Source organism: Pan paniscus, chromosome 20 (assembly GCF_029289425.2).
Source record: "Pan paniscus chromosome 20, NHGRI_mPanPan1-v2.0_pri, whole genome shotgun sequence".
NCBI lineage: Eukaryota > Metazoa > Chordata > Mammalia > Primates > Hominidae > Pan > Pan paniscus.
Genome location: NC_073269.2, coordinates 6758769 through 6773640, shown reverse-complemented (window position 1 = coordinate 6773640; position 14872 = coordinate 6758769). Strand labels below are relative to the sequence as shown.

General features: G+C 53.5%; 1 protein-coding gene across 1 annotated transcript in view; it reads right to left on the bottom strand.

Annotated features, from left to right (window-relative positions):
• Positions 1-14872, bottom strand: part of TMPRSS9 (transmembrane serine protease 9) — a 67905-nt gene that overhangs the window by 37699 nt on the left and 15334 nt on the right. The window lies entirely within an intron of this gene.

The window sequence follows — 14872 nt, the reverse complement described above, 5'->3', positions numbered from 1 at the left end:
GTGGCTCACACCTGTAATCCCAGCATTGTGGGAGGCTGAGGCAAGAGGATTGCTCGAGCCCAGGAGTTTGAGACCAGCCTGGGCAGTATAGTGAGACCCCCATCTCCACAAAAAATGAACAAAAATTAGCCAGATGTGGTGGCTCATGCCTGTAATCCTAGCCACTCAGGAGGCTGAGGCAGGAGGATCGCTTGAGCCCAGGAGGTGGAGGCTGCAGTGAGCTGTGATTGTGCCACTGTACTCCAGCCTGGGTGACAGAGCCAGACCCTGTCTCAAAGAATTTTAAAATGGAATACTGATTGATTATCTCACAGTTCTGAAAGTCAGAAGTCTGAGATCCATCTTGCAGGGCTCACCATTGAGCTGTGGGCAGGCCTGGGCCCTTCTGGGGGCTCCAGGGGAGAATACATTTCCCACCTTTACCAGCGTCTCAAGCCTCAGGGCCCCTTCTTCTCCCTTCACAGCCACAGTGCAGCCTCTTCCAGTCTCTCTCTCTCACCCTCCCGCCTCCTTTTTTTGTTTGTTTGTTTTTGAGACAGGGTCTTTCTCTGTTGCCCAGGCTGGAGTGCAATGGTGTGATCACAGCTCACTGCAGCCTCCACCTCCTGGGCTCAAGCCATCCTCCCACCTCCGCCTCCTAGTAGCTAGGGCCACGTGTGTGCCACTACGCCCAGCTAATTAAGGTTTTTGTAGAGAGGGAGTCTTCCTATGTTGCCCAAGCTGGTCTCAAACTCCTGACCTCACGCGATCCTCCCACCTGGGCCTCCCAAAGTGCTGGGATTACCGGCGTGAGCCACCGCGCCCAGCCTGAGTGCCAGCTTTCGAAGGGAGGTGCATCAAAGAATTTGTGACCACAGACTCTTTTTCTGTCACACTCATCAACAACTCCTGTTGGCTAGTGTTCAAAACAGATTCCTAATCCAGTCATTCCTCACCATCTGTGCAGCTACGGCTCTGGACAGGCCACCAGCATCCCGTCTGGAGGGACTGGCCTCTTTCCTCCCTCCCTTTCCCCTCTGTGAGCTGGTCACAGCCGTTAAGGGTGCCTTTGAAGTGTGCATCAGATTACATCATCCCTGCGACACACACACTAAAATCCCTCCAGCAGCCTAAAACCCAAAGTGCTCCTGACCTTCACACCCCACCCCTGATTTTTTTTTTTTTTTTTTTCAAAGAGAGAGAGAGTCTCTCTGTTGCCCATACTGGAGTGCTATGGTGCGATCTCGGCTCACTGCAACTTCAAATTTCCGGGCTTAAGTGATCCTCCCACCTCAGCCTCCCATAGCTGGGACCACAGGTGTGCGTCACCACGCCATGCTCGTTTTTCTTTCTCCCTTCCCTTTCCTTTCCCCCTTTCTCCCTTCCTCCCTTCCCTTTCTCTGTTCCCTTTCTCCCTTCCCTTCCCTTCCCTTCCTTTACTTTCCTTTCTTTTCTATTGAGATGGAGTCTCGCTCTTGTTGACCTGGCTGCAGTGCAGTGGCACAGTCTCGGCTCACTGCAACCTCTGCCTCCCAGGTTCAAGCGATTCTCTTTCCTCAGCCTCCCCAATAGCTGGGATTACAGGCGCCCAGCACCACACCTGGCTAATTTTTATATTTTTAGTAGAGACGGGGTTTCGCCATGTTGGCCAGGCTGGTCTCGAACTCCTGACCTCAGGTGATCCACCCACCTCGGCCTCCCAAAGTGCTGGGATTACAGGCGTGAGCCACCTCGCCCAGCCTCTCTTTTCTATTTTTTTGTAGAGAGGGGACTCTTGTTATGTTGCCCAGGCTGGTTTTGAACTCCTGACCTCAGGTGATCCACCCGCCTTGGCCTCCCAAAGTGCTGGGATTACAGGCATGAGCCACTGCACCCGGCCTCATTTTTCTGTTTTTTGTAGAGAGGGGATCTTGCTACATTGCCCAGGCTGGTTTTGAACTGCTGGCCTCAAGCAACCTTCCCTCCTCAGCCTCCCAAAGTGCTGGGACCACAGGTGCGCTGTGCAGTGGCGTGATCTCACTACAACCTCCGCCTCTCAGGTTCAAGTGATTCTCATGCCTCAGTCTCCCAAGTAGCTGGGACCACAGGCGCGCGCCATCACACCTGGCTAATTTTTGTATTTTTAGTAGAGACGGGGTTTCACCATATTGGCCAGGCTGTTCTCAAACTCCTGGCCTCAAGAGACCCACCTGCCTTGGCTTCCCAAAGTGCTGGGATGACAGGCGTGAGCCACTGCGCTGGCAGCAGTAAATATTTTCATGCTCACAAGGTAGTCAGGACTGTGTCCCTTCACTCTCCCATTGTCACACTAAAGCAGCCGACCACATGTAAAGAATTAGACACAACTATGTTCTCGTCACACTTTATGGACACTAAAATTCAAATCCTGGCGGGGCGCAGTGGCTCACGCCTGTAATCCTTTTTTTTTTTTTTTTTTTTGAGACAGAGTCTCGCTCTGTCACCCAGGCTGGAGTCCAGTGGCGCGATCTCGGCTCACTGTAAGCTCTGCCTCCCGGGTTCACGCCATTCTGCTGCCTCAGCCTCCCAAGTAGCTGGGACTACAGGCGCCTGCCACCATGCCCGGCTAATTTTTTGTATTTTTAGTAGAGACGGGGTTTCACCATGTTAGCCAGGATGGTCTCAATCTCCTGATCTCGTGATCTACCCACCTCGGCCTCCCAAAGTGCTGGGATTACAGGCGTGAGCCACCGTGCCCGGCCAATCCCAACTCCTTAGGAGGCTGCGGCAGGACAATCACTTGAGTCCAGGAGTTTGAGACCAGCCTGGGCAACATAGCAAGACCCCATGTCGACAGAAAATAAAAATTAAATTAGCTGGGCATGGTGGGGCGCATATCTGTGATCCCAGCTACTCAGGAGGCTGAGGTGGGAGGACTGCTAGAGACCAGGAGGTTGAGGCTGCAAGGACCTGTGATCACACCACTGCACTCCAGCCTGGGTGACAGAGCAGCACCAAGTCTCTAGTAATAATAATAAAATGAAAAAATAATTCTGCAGACCAGATCTGGCTCTGGCCCACAGGATGTTGTTTCCTGACCCCTGGAATAGATACGTAATCTTTTTTTATTTTTTAGAGACAAGGTCCTGCTCTGTCACCCAGGCTGGAATGCAGTGGTGCTATCATAGCTCACTGCAGCCTCTACCTCCCAGGCTCAAACGATCCTCCTGCCTTAGATTCCAGAGTAGATAGGACCACAGGCATGCCACCACACGCGGTTAATTTTTTTATACTCTGTAGAGATTGGGGTCTTACTATGTTGTCCAGTCTGGCCTTGAACTCCTGGCCTCAAGTGATCCGCCTGCCTCGGCCTCCAGATGTGAGCCGCTGTACCCGGCCACCTGTCTGGCCGTTTATAATCATTTGCCAGTCCCTGTTCCGGGTGTTCTCCCACTGATGAATCATCACTAAGGCTTTGAAATGTAAAAGGATTTACAAGCATGAGTCCCAGAACATGGCCAGGTGGCAGCCGTGTGCAACGGCAACACCGCAACCTTCATCCGTGCTCCTGCCGCTTTCAGTCTAGTTGGAGCAGGGGATCCACCCATTTTCCGCGAGAAACTGCCTGTGTCGCATGGATCCCTAAGCAGAACTGGGCAGCTGTCGGCCCCTGAGGGATGTAACGGGACACCTGGGGCAGGCAGATTCCACCGGGAGCACCGGGATCCCTCCTCCTGGGATTCAAGCCCCCTGCGAGCCCCGCCCCCTGCGAGCTCTGGTTGTGACCCCTTCTCACGAATGGATGGGCCAAGGTAGCCACGGTGGCCTCAGGTAATCCGCCCGCCACGGCCTCCCAAAGTGCTGGGATTATAGGATTACAGGTGTAGGCCACCGCGCCTGGGCTTTTCTCTTTTTTTTTTTTTTTTGAGATGGAGTTTGGCTCTGTCCCCCAGGCTGGAGTGCAGTGGCATGATCTCAGCTCACTGCAACTTCTGCCTCCTAGGTTCAAGCAATTCTCCTGCCTCAGCTTCCCAAGTGCCTGGGATTACAGGTGCATGCCACCACACCCAGCTAATTTTTTTTTTTTTTTTTTTTTTTTTTTTTTTTTTTTTTTTTTTTGATGGAGCCTTACTCTGTCGCCCAGGCTGGAGTGCAATGGTGCGATCTTGGCTCACTGCAAGCTCCATTTCCCAGGTTCACACCATTCTCCTGACTCAGCCTCCTGAGTAGCTCGGACTACAGGCGCCCACCACCACGCCTGGCTAATTTTTTGTATTTTTAGTAGAGACGGGGTTTCACCACGTTAGCCAGGATGGTCTCGATCTCCTGACCTCGTGATCCAGCCGCCTTGGCCTCCCGAAGTGCTGGGATTACAGGCAGGAGCCACCACACCTGGTTCTCTAGCTTACATTCTTTTACGCTCGTGAGACCCCAACAGACCTTAACCTCAAACTCTGCATGTTCTCAGCCTGCAGGGACGCCTTTCTCTGCAGAGGGGGGGGATCACCTCCACATGGTCTGCAAAGGTGGATCTCATTGCCTCCCCTCCGCCTCAGCTCCCCTGGGATGCTGTGTCTGCTGCGTGGGCAGAGAATGATTCATGCCTGGCTTCCAACACACTTTTCCCCATTAGAAACCCACAGAAAAGGAAGCTGGGGGAACAATGCCATTCTGTTTCCCGAGGTGGGGTCCCCTGGACATGCCCATGTGGCCGAGGGCTTCTCTGGAGGGAGTGGAGTTGCTCTGGACGCCCGTGGGAATGAAAACCAGGCCTGGGTGGGCAGATAAGATACAGAACACCACATGGAGCTTGAGTTTCAGACAATCAAACATCCTTTTGTAGCCTAAGTGTGTCCCTGGGATGGTTCACTCTATGCAATACCTTGGCCGGGCTTTGGTTCTTTGGTCAAACATTATTCTAGCTGTTGCTGTGAAGGTAATTTTTAGATACAATTAACATCTATTTATTTATTTTTATTGTTTTGAGATGGGGGGGTCTCACTCTGTCCCCCAGGCTGGAGTGCAGTGGTGTGATCATAGCTCACTGCAGCCTCGACCTCCTGGGTTCAAGCGATCCTCCCAGCTCAGCCTCCGGAGTAGCTGGAATATGGATGTGTACCACTATGCCAGCTAAGTTACAAAATTTCTTTGTAGAGTCAGGGTGCAGTGGCTCACGCCTGTAATCCCAGCACGCTGGGAGGCCGAGGTGGGAGGATCACTGGAGTCCAGAGCTCAAGACCAGCCTGGGTCATGTAGGGAGACCCTGCCTCTAAGAAAATTTTTTAAATCGTAATTTTTTTTTTTAGAGACGGGGTCTTGCTATGTTGCCCAGGCTGGTCTGGAACTACTGGCTTCAAGCCATCTTCCTGCCTCAGCCTCTCAAAGTGCTGGGAACCACTGCACCCACCCAGCCCAATTAACTTCTCCTTTTTTTTTGGACGGAGTCTAGCTGTGTCACCCAGGCTGGAGTGCAGTGGTGCAATCTTGGCTCACTGCAAACTCTGCCTCCCAGGTTCAAGCAATTCTTGTGCCTCAGCTTCCCAAGTAGCTGGGATTACAGGTGCCTGCCACCATGCCTGGCTAATTTTTGTATTTTTAGTAGAGATGGGGTCTTGCTATGTTGGCCAGGCTGGTGTGGAACTCCTGATCTCAGGTGATCCACCTGCCTCGGCCTCCCAAAGTGCTGAGATTACAGGCGTGAGCCACTGCGCCCAGCCCAATTAACATTTAAATTGGTAGATATTAAATAAAGCAGGTGACCCTCCATAATGTGGTGGGCCTCACCCAATCAGTCGAAGGCCTTAAAAGACTGAGGTTCCCCAAGAGGAAGGAAATCTGCCTCCAGATAGCCTTTGGGCTTGAGACTGCAGCATCAGCTCTTCCCTAGGTCTCTGGCCTGCCCTGCAGATTCCAGACCTGCAGCCCCTCAATGGTATGAGCCAAATCCTTAAAATAAATCTCAATCTGTGTGTGTGTATATGTGTGAGTCTGTGTGTGGGTGTGCATCTGTGTGTGTGGGTGTGTATGTGTGGGTTGTGCGTTTGTGTGTGCGTATCTGTGTGCATGTGTGCTTTTGTGTGTGCATGTGTGCATGTGTGTATGTGTGGGTCTGTGTGTGTACATGTGTGCATTTGTGTGTGCATGTGTGTGTCTGTGTGTGTGTGCATGTGCATCTGTGTGTGCATCTGTGCGTATATGTCTGTGTATCCACTCAAGTGGTCCTGTTTCTCTGGAGAATTCTGTCTCTAATCTGTATTTTAGTGTAAGTATGTCTCTCTTGTGCAAAATTTAGGATATTCTCCTACTCCTACTAAAAAAATGTTTTGACCGGGCGCGGTGGCTCACGCCTGTAATCCCAGCACTTTGGGAGGCCAAGGTGGGAGGATTCCCTGATGTCAGGAGTTTGAGACCAGCCTGGCCAACATGGTGAAACCCCATCTCTATCAAAAATAAAAAAATTAGCCGGGCATGGTGGCACATGGTTTCTTGGGAGGATGAAGCAGGAAAATCACTTGAACCCCAGAGGCAGAGGTTGCAGTGAGCACTCCAGCCTGGGCAACACAGAGTGAGACCCTGTTTTAAAAAAAAGAAACGTTTTGGTTGTCAATCTGAAATTCTGGCTGGGCGCTGTGGCTCATGCCTGTTATCCCAACAGTCTGGGAGGCTGAGGCAAGTGGATCACCTGAGGTCAGGAGTTCGAGACCAGCCTGACAACATAGTGAAACCCCGTCTCTACTAAAAATACAAAATTAGCTGGGCGTGGTGGCACACGCCTGTAATCCCAGCTACTCGGGAGCCTGAGACAGGTCGATCTCTTGAACCCAGGAGGTGGAGGCTGCAGTAAGCCGAGATTGCACCACTGCCCTCAAGCCTGGGTGACAGAGCGAGACTCTGTCTCAAAATAAATGAATGACTGAATGAATGAATGACTACATATCTGAAATTCTAATGTCTCCGAGGGTGCTGAATGTATTATTGTTGAGTCTGGCAACCCTATGCTGGGGCCCAGCCAGAATGTTCCCTCCTCAGAGGAACATGTCCCTCTGGGAACGGCCACTCCATGCCTGGCTGCTACCATCCAGAGCCAATGAGAAAGGAGAGATGTACCAGGGTGGCAGGGAGTGAGGCAGGGGCGGCGTGGAGCGAGGCAGGGGTGGCGTGGAGCGAGGAAGGGGCAGCGGGGAGTGAAGCCGCACCACACTTTCCCATTTACTCTTACACTGGAGTGGAACTGCCTTCAGACGAGCCAGAGAATCTCCAAGAATCACTTGATGGATTGTTTAGAAACAAAGGACACCGAGATTCACTTCTGTGATTAGAGCTGGAAAGGCACATTTAGAGTATGAGCTCACTCCCCAACACACACACACACACACACACATACACACTGTTCATTCAACCCCAGCTGCCTCTGCTGACCCTGCCCCGCGGGTTTTCTAAGGATTCCTGTGTTCTCTAAATGGTCTTGTCATCACCATCATTGGTTCACAGAAATGGCTCCACGGCTATTTAGCATCAAACATAGAAGCGCCATTCATTTCACTCTCTCCATCCAGCCAACCTTTACGATGGGCCAGGCCTGGCTGCGTCGAACCCTGAATGAGACAGATACGATTCTCTGAGCTCAGAGAGCTTCAATCCGAGTGGAAGAGGCCCAGATCCATTAACATGATGCTACAAGAATGGCTCAAAACTAGAAGCACAACCAGGAACTTTGAATCTGTGTACAGGGGTCTTTGATTTAGACATGCAGTCAGGGGAGGGTTTTCTGAAAGAGTGATGAGTCGTTCAAGTTCGAAAGGATAAATAGGAATTGAGTAAGCCTCCAGTGGAAGGAACGGATCCTACATGGCAGGGATAAAGTATCTAGAATCCCTGTGGCAGAAGCAAGGAAGTCAAGGCTATTGTAGAGAAAGTGTATTAGTCAGCTATTGCTGTGTAACAAATCAGCACAAACTTAGCAGCTTCAAACAACATGCACTTGTTACCTCCTCACTTCCTGGGGTCAGGATTCTGACAGGGTTTAGCTGGGCCTTCTGCTCAGCGTCTCATGAGGCTGCAATCCAGGTGTTAGCTGGGCTGCATTCTCATCTGAGGCTTGACTGGGGAAGAATCCATTGTCTTTTTTTTTTTTTTGGTGGAGTCTTGCTCTGTTGCCCAGGCTGGAGTGCAGTGGCACAACTTTGGCTCACTGCAACCTCTGCCTCTCAGGTTCCAGTGATTCTACTGCCTCAGCTTCCCCAGTAGCTGGGATTACAGGTGCATGCCACCATGCCTGGCTAATTTTTTTTTTATTTATTTTTAGTAGAGACGGGGTTTTGCCATGTTGGCCAGGCTGGTCTTGAACTCCAGACCTCAAATGATCCACCCACCTTGGCCTCCCAAAGTCCTGGGATTACAGGCATGAGCCACCGTACCTGGTTTTTTGTTTGTTTGTTTGTTTTTTTAAGACAGGGTTTCACTCTGGCCCAGGTTAGAGTGCAGTGGCACAATTGTAGCTCATTGCAGCCTCGAATTCTTGGGCTCAAATGATCCTCTTGCCTCAGTCTCATGACTCTCTGCATGATTCTCCCGCTAAGTGGGAGCTGAGAGCATAAACAGTCATACAACACCAGCAAGGTCCAAAATGGCAGCCACTGGCCCCATGTGGCTATTAAAACTAAAGTTAATTACAACCAGCCAGGTGCAGTGGCTCATGCCTGTAATCCCAGCACCATGGGAGGCTGAGGCACTATGGGAGGCTGAGCATTATGGGAGGTCGAGACCAGCTTGGGCAACATAATAAGACCCCATCTCTATAAAAAATAGAAAAAGTAGCTGGGCATGGTAGCATGCACCTGTAGTCCCAACTACTCATGAGGCTGAGGATCAGTGAGCCAAGGAGGTCGAGACTGCAGTGAGGTGTGATTGTGCCACTGCACTTGAGATGGGCAAGAGAAAAGAAAGAAAGAGAGAAAGAAAGAGAGAAAAGAGAGAATGAGAGAGAGAGAGAAAGAAAGAGAAAAAGAGGAAGGGAGAGAGGAAGGAAGGAAGGAAAGAAAGAAAAAGAGAAAGAAAGAAAGAAAGAAAGAAAGAAAGAGAAAGAAAGTTAGTTTAGGGAATCTCAGGGCCTAGTGTGGGGTGGGGTGTAGGAGAACTGTGAGAGGTGAGGCAGGAAGGCCCAACAGCCCCATCTGGAAGGCTGCTGTGCACCACACTCAGAAGCTCAGGCTTGCTGGGCACAGTGGCTCACGCCTGTAATCCCAGCACTTTGGGAGGCCGAGGCGGGCGGATCACGAGGTTAGGAGATTGAGACTATCCTGGCTAACACAGTGAAACCCCATCTCTACTAAAAATACAAACAATTAGCCAGGCGTGGTGGCGGGCGCCTGTAGTCCCAGCTACTCGGGAGGCTGAGGCAGGAGAATGGCATGAACCTGGGAGGTGGAGCTTGCAGTGAGCTGAGATTGTGCCACTGCACTCCAGCCTGGGCGACAGAGCAAGACTCTGTCTCAAAAAAAAAAAAAAAAAAAAAAAAAAAGAAGCTCAGGCTTTGTCTTAGGACACACGTTGCTGGAGAGCTGTTCCACATCAAGCACATTTAGAAAGTTTTGCCACCTACATTCTTGACTTCTCCCTCCAGGTATCTAATATGGTTTGGCTGTGTCCCCACCCAAATCTCATCTTCAATTGTAGTTCTCATAATCCCCATGTGTCATGGGAGGGACTAGGTGGAGATCATTAAATCATGGGGATGCTTTCCCCCATCCTGTTCTCATAATAGTGAGTTCTCACAAGATCTTATGGTTTTATAAGGGGCTTCCCCTTTGTTGGGCTTTCATTCTTCTCTCTCCTACCGCCATGTGAAGAAGGACATGTTTGCTTCTCCTTCCGCCATGACTGTAAGTTTCCTGAGGCCTCCCCAGCCATGCTGAACTGTGAGTCAATTAAAACTCTTTTTCTTTTATAAATTACCTAGTCTCAGGTAGGTTTTTTTTTTTAGACAGAGTCTCACTCTGTCCCCCAGGCTGGAGTGCAGTGGCACAATCTCAGCTCACTGCAACCTCTGCCTCCCAGGTTCAAGCAATTCTTCTGCCTCAGCCTCCCAAGTAGCTGGGACTACAGGTGTGCGCCACCATGCCTGGCTAATTTTTGTATTTTTAGTAGAGATGAGGTTTCACCATATTGGCCAGGCTGGTCTTGAACTCCTGGCCTTGTGATCCACTCGCCTTGGCCTCCCAAGGTGCTGGGATTACAGGCGTGAGCCCCTGCACCCAGCCTTGGGTATGCTTTCATTAGCAGCATGAGAACAGACTGACACAGTGTCCCGTCAACACTTACAGGGACCAATGGTCCCAGTTTGCCCAGGACTGTCCCTGTTCAGCACTGAAAGTCTCATGTCTCAGAAAACCACTCAATTCCAATCAAACCAGGACAGTTGTCACCCTATAAGTAATGCCTAAACACAGTTGTCTATTTTTGTCCTGCTGTAAAGAAATACCTGAGACTGGGTGATTTATAAGGAAAAGGGGGATCAGGTGTGGCAGCTCACACCTGTCATTCCAACACTTTGGGAAACCAAGGCAAGAGAATCGCTTGAGGCCAGGAGTTTGAGACCAGCCTGGGCAACATAGTGAGACCCCATCTCTATGAAATGTAAAATTTAAAAATTGGCCTTTCATGGTGGTGCATGCCAGTAGTCTCAGCTACTCAGGAGGCTGAGGTGGGAGGGTTCATCACTCGAGCCCAGGAGATCGAAGCTGCAGTGAGCTATGACTGTGCCAGCCTGGGTGGCAGAGGGAGACCCTGTCTCTGCAAAAAAATTGTAAAAATTAGCCAGGCATAGTGGCACATATCTGTAGTCCCAGCCACTCGGGAGGCTGAGGCAGGAGGATCACTTGAGCCTGGGAGGTCGAGGCTGCAGTGAGCTATGATCACACCACTGCACTCCAGCCTGGGTGACAGAGTGAGACTTTGTCTCAGAAAAAAATAAAGAGAGAGAGAGAGAAGGAAGGAAGGAAAGAAGGAAGGAAGGGAGAGAGGGAGGGGGAGGGGAGAGGGGAGAGGAGAAGGGAGGTGAGAGGGGAGAAGGGAGGGGAGAGGGGAGGAGAGGGGAGGAGATGGGAGGAGGGGGAGAGGGGAGAAGAGGGGAGAGGGGAGAGGGGAGAAGAGGGGAGGGGAGAGGGGAGAGGAGAGGGAAGGGGGGAGGGGAGAGGGGAGGGGGGAGGGGAGAGAGGAGGGGAGGGGAGAGAGGAGGGGAGGGGAGAGAGGAGGGGAGGGGAGAGAGGAGGAGAGGGGAGAGAGGAGGGGAGAGAGGAGGGGAGAGAGGACGGGAGGGGAGAGGGGAGGGGAGAGGGGAGGGGAGAGGGGAGGGGGAGGGGGGAGGGGGGAGGGGAGGGGGAGGGGAGAAGGGAGGGGGGGAGAGGGGAGGGGAGAGGGGAGGGGAGAAGGGAGGGGAGAGGGGAGGGGAGAGGGGAGAAGGGAGGGGAGAAGGGAGGGGAGAAGGGAGGGGAGAAGGGAGGGGAGAGGGGAGAAGGGAGGGGAGAAGGGAGGGGAGAAGGGAGGGGAGAGGGGAGGGGAGGAGGGGGCAGGAGGGGGAGAGGGGAGAAGAGGGGAGAGGAGAGGGGAGAGGGGAGAAGAGGGGAGAAGAGGGGAGAGGGGAGGGGAGAGAGGTGGGGAGAGAGGTGGGGAGAGGGGAGGGGAGAGAGGGGAGGGGAGAGGGGAGGGGAGAGGGGAGGGGAGAGGGGAGGGGAGAGGGGAGGGGGGAGGGGAAGGGGGAGGAGGGGAGGGGGGAGGGGAAGGGGGAGGAGGGGAGGGGGGAGGGGAAGGGGGAGAGGGGGAGGGGGAGGGGGGAGGGGATGGGAGGGGAGGGGGGAGGGGGAGGGGATGGGAGGTGAGGGGGGAGGGGAGGGGAGGGGAGGGGAGAGAGGGGAGGGGAGAGAGGGGAGTGGGGAGGGGAAGGGGAGGGGAGAGGGGAGGGGAGGAGAGGGGAGAGGGGAGGGGGCAGAGGGGAGGAGAGGGGAGGGGGAGGGGAAGGGAGAGGGGAGGGCAGAGGAGGGGAGAGGGGAGGGCAGAGGGGGGAGGGGGAGGGGGAGGGGGGAAGGGGGAGGGGAGAGAGGAGGGGAGGGAAGGGGAGAGGGGATGGGAGAGGGGAGGAGAAGGGGGAGGGGAGAGGGGAGGGGAGAAGGGAGGGGAGAGGAGGGGAGAGGGGAGAGGGGAGAGGAGGGGAGAGGGGAAGGGAGGGAAGGGGAGGGGAGGGGAGAGGGGAGATGGGAGGGGAGAGGGGAGGGGAGAGGGGAAGGGAGAGGGGAGGGGAGAGGGGAGGAGAGGGGAGAGGTGGGGAGAGGGGAGGAGAGGGGAAGAGAGAGGAGGGGAGAGGGGAGAGGAGAGGGGAGGGGAGAGGGGAGGGGGAGGGGATGGGAGGGGAGAGGGGAAGGGGAAGGGAGGGGGAAAAGGAGAGGGGAGAGGGGAGGGGGAGAGAAGAGAGAAGAGAGAAGAGAGGGGAGAGGGGAGAGGGGAGAGGGGAGGGGAGAAGGAAAGAAAGGAAGACCAGGTGTGGTGGCTCATGCCTGTAATACCAGCACTTTGGGAGGCTGAGGCAGAAGGACTGCTTGAGCCCATGATGTTGAGACCAGCCTGGGCAACACAGTGAGACCCCATCTCAAATACATACATACATACATATATACATACATACATACATACATACATACATACATACAGTAAAAAAGAAAGAAAGTACGAGGAACTGACATATGCAGGACTGAAATGTGAGCCGTCACAGCCGGTGGCCATTAACAATAGAGCCAAGAGCCCCAGGGACAGCAACTGTGGGACACACCTGAACTGTCTCCAAGCAGAAATGACCAGCATGCGGATAGCCAGGAGTGGGGATCTGTGAACAGAAAGGGACTCAGGAGAAGCCAGCGTGAGGGGGCCGCCCACCCGCGGCCACTCCAGTTTCTCGGGTTCTGGGCACACTGGGCCAGACACGCGCTGGTGTGCGTCTGCCCCGGCGCGACCCTGCCTGGCCTTCCTTGGAGGCCAGAGAAATTGCATCCTGGCAGCTGGCAGGCCGGGTGGAGAGCAGGCAGAAATCAGGCGGCAGAATCTTCCTTTGAACCAAGCAAAGGTCAGAAAGAGCCTTGACTCCTCGGTCCAGAGAATCTGACAGTGTCTCTGGGTACGTTCCTAAAAATGCATCTTGGGGCTGGGCGCAGCGACTCATGCCTGTAATCCCAGCACTTTGGGAGGCCAAGGAGAGCAGATCATTTGAGGTCAGTTTGAGATCAGCCTGGCCAACATGGTGAAACCCCATCTCTACTAAAAATACAAAAATTAGCCAGGCGTGGGGGCACATGCCTGTAATCCCAGCTACTCGAGAGGCTGAGGCAGAAGAATCGCTTGAACCTGGGAGGCAGAGGTTGCAGTGAGCCAAGGTCGTGCCACTGCACTTCAGCCTGGGCAACAGAACAAGACTCTATCTCAAAAAGAAAAAAAAAGAAATGACATCTCAGGTCGGTCCTGTGGCCACAGAATAATAACTCTGACATCCAGGTCCTAATCCCCAGAATCTGTAAATGTGGTGCCTTCCATGGCCAAAGCGACTCTGCAAGTGGGACTAAGTGAAGGGCATGGAGATGGAAGATAATCCTGATGATGTGGCGGGCCTCATATCCCCACAGTGTTCTCAAGAGAGGAGGTGGGAGAGTGAGGGTCAGAGAGACTGGAAGAGGCTGTGCTGTGCTGTGGCTGTGAAGGGAGAGGAAGGGGCCCCGAGCAAGGGATGTGGGTGCCTCTAGACGCTGGGAAAGGCGGGAACACATTCTCGCCTGGAGCCCCCAGGAGGGACCAGCCCTGCCCACACCTTGACTTTGGCCCAGAGAGGCCCATCTTGTTTCAGCAGCACCAGGAAGCCAACACACGCTCCCTGGGGACAATGCTACTCGATGCTGACTTCGAGCCGAATGGTTTACTGGGCATCCGGCATCTTTACAGGAGGAGCACTCTGCAAATGGGAGCTGCCCAACTCATAATATCCAGATCCTCACTCATCCTGAGACTTCCATGAGTCCCAGCAAGGCAATGAAATTCTCCAGGCCTCAGTTTCCCCAGGTCGTTGATCTGCTTTGTCCCTTCAGTTGTAATTTTCTAGGGTATGTGTTTTTTGTCTGCCCAGCATCCCTTTCTTCAATGAAGGTCCACCTCATCCCTGCTGTCCTGGTGGGGTGGTCGATCATGGTGCTAGCCACCAGGTCTGCCAATCACAGTGTTTACTCCCTCTCCCCATCAGTGATTGGTCCATACTGAACACAAGCCTGCCAATCACAGCTTCCCCCCTTCCATCTCCACCCAGTGATTGGTCCACACTGGACCCTGGCCTCCCAATCACAGTGCCCACCCCCTCCATCCCCATCAGTGATTGGTCCACACTGGACCCTGGCCTGCCAATCACAGTTCCCACCCCTCCATCCCCATCAGTGATTGGTCCACACTAGACCCTGGCCTACTAATCAAAGTTCCCACCCCTCCATCCCCAACAGTGATTGGTCCACACTGCACCCTGGCCTGCCAATCACAGTGCCCACCCCTCCATCCCCATCAGTGATTGGTCCACACTAGACCCTGGCCTGCTAATCAAAGTTCCCACCCCTCCATCCCTATCAGTGATTGGTCCACACTGGACCCTGGCCTGCCAATCACAGTTCCCACCCCTCCATCCCCCATCAGTGATTGGTCCACACTAGACCCTGACCTGGCAATCACAGTGCCTACCCCTCCATCCCCATCAGTGATTGGTCCACACTAGACCCTGACCCAGCAATCACAGGGCCCACCCCTCCATCCCCATCAGTGATTGGTCCACACTAGACCCTGACCTAGCAATCACAGGGCCCACCCCTCCATACCCATCAGTGATTGGTCCACACTAGACCCTGACCTAGCAATCACAGGG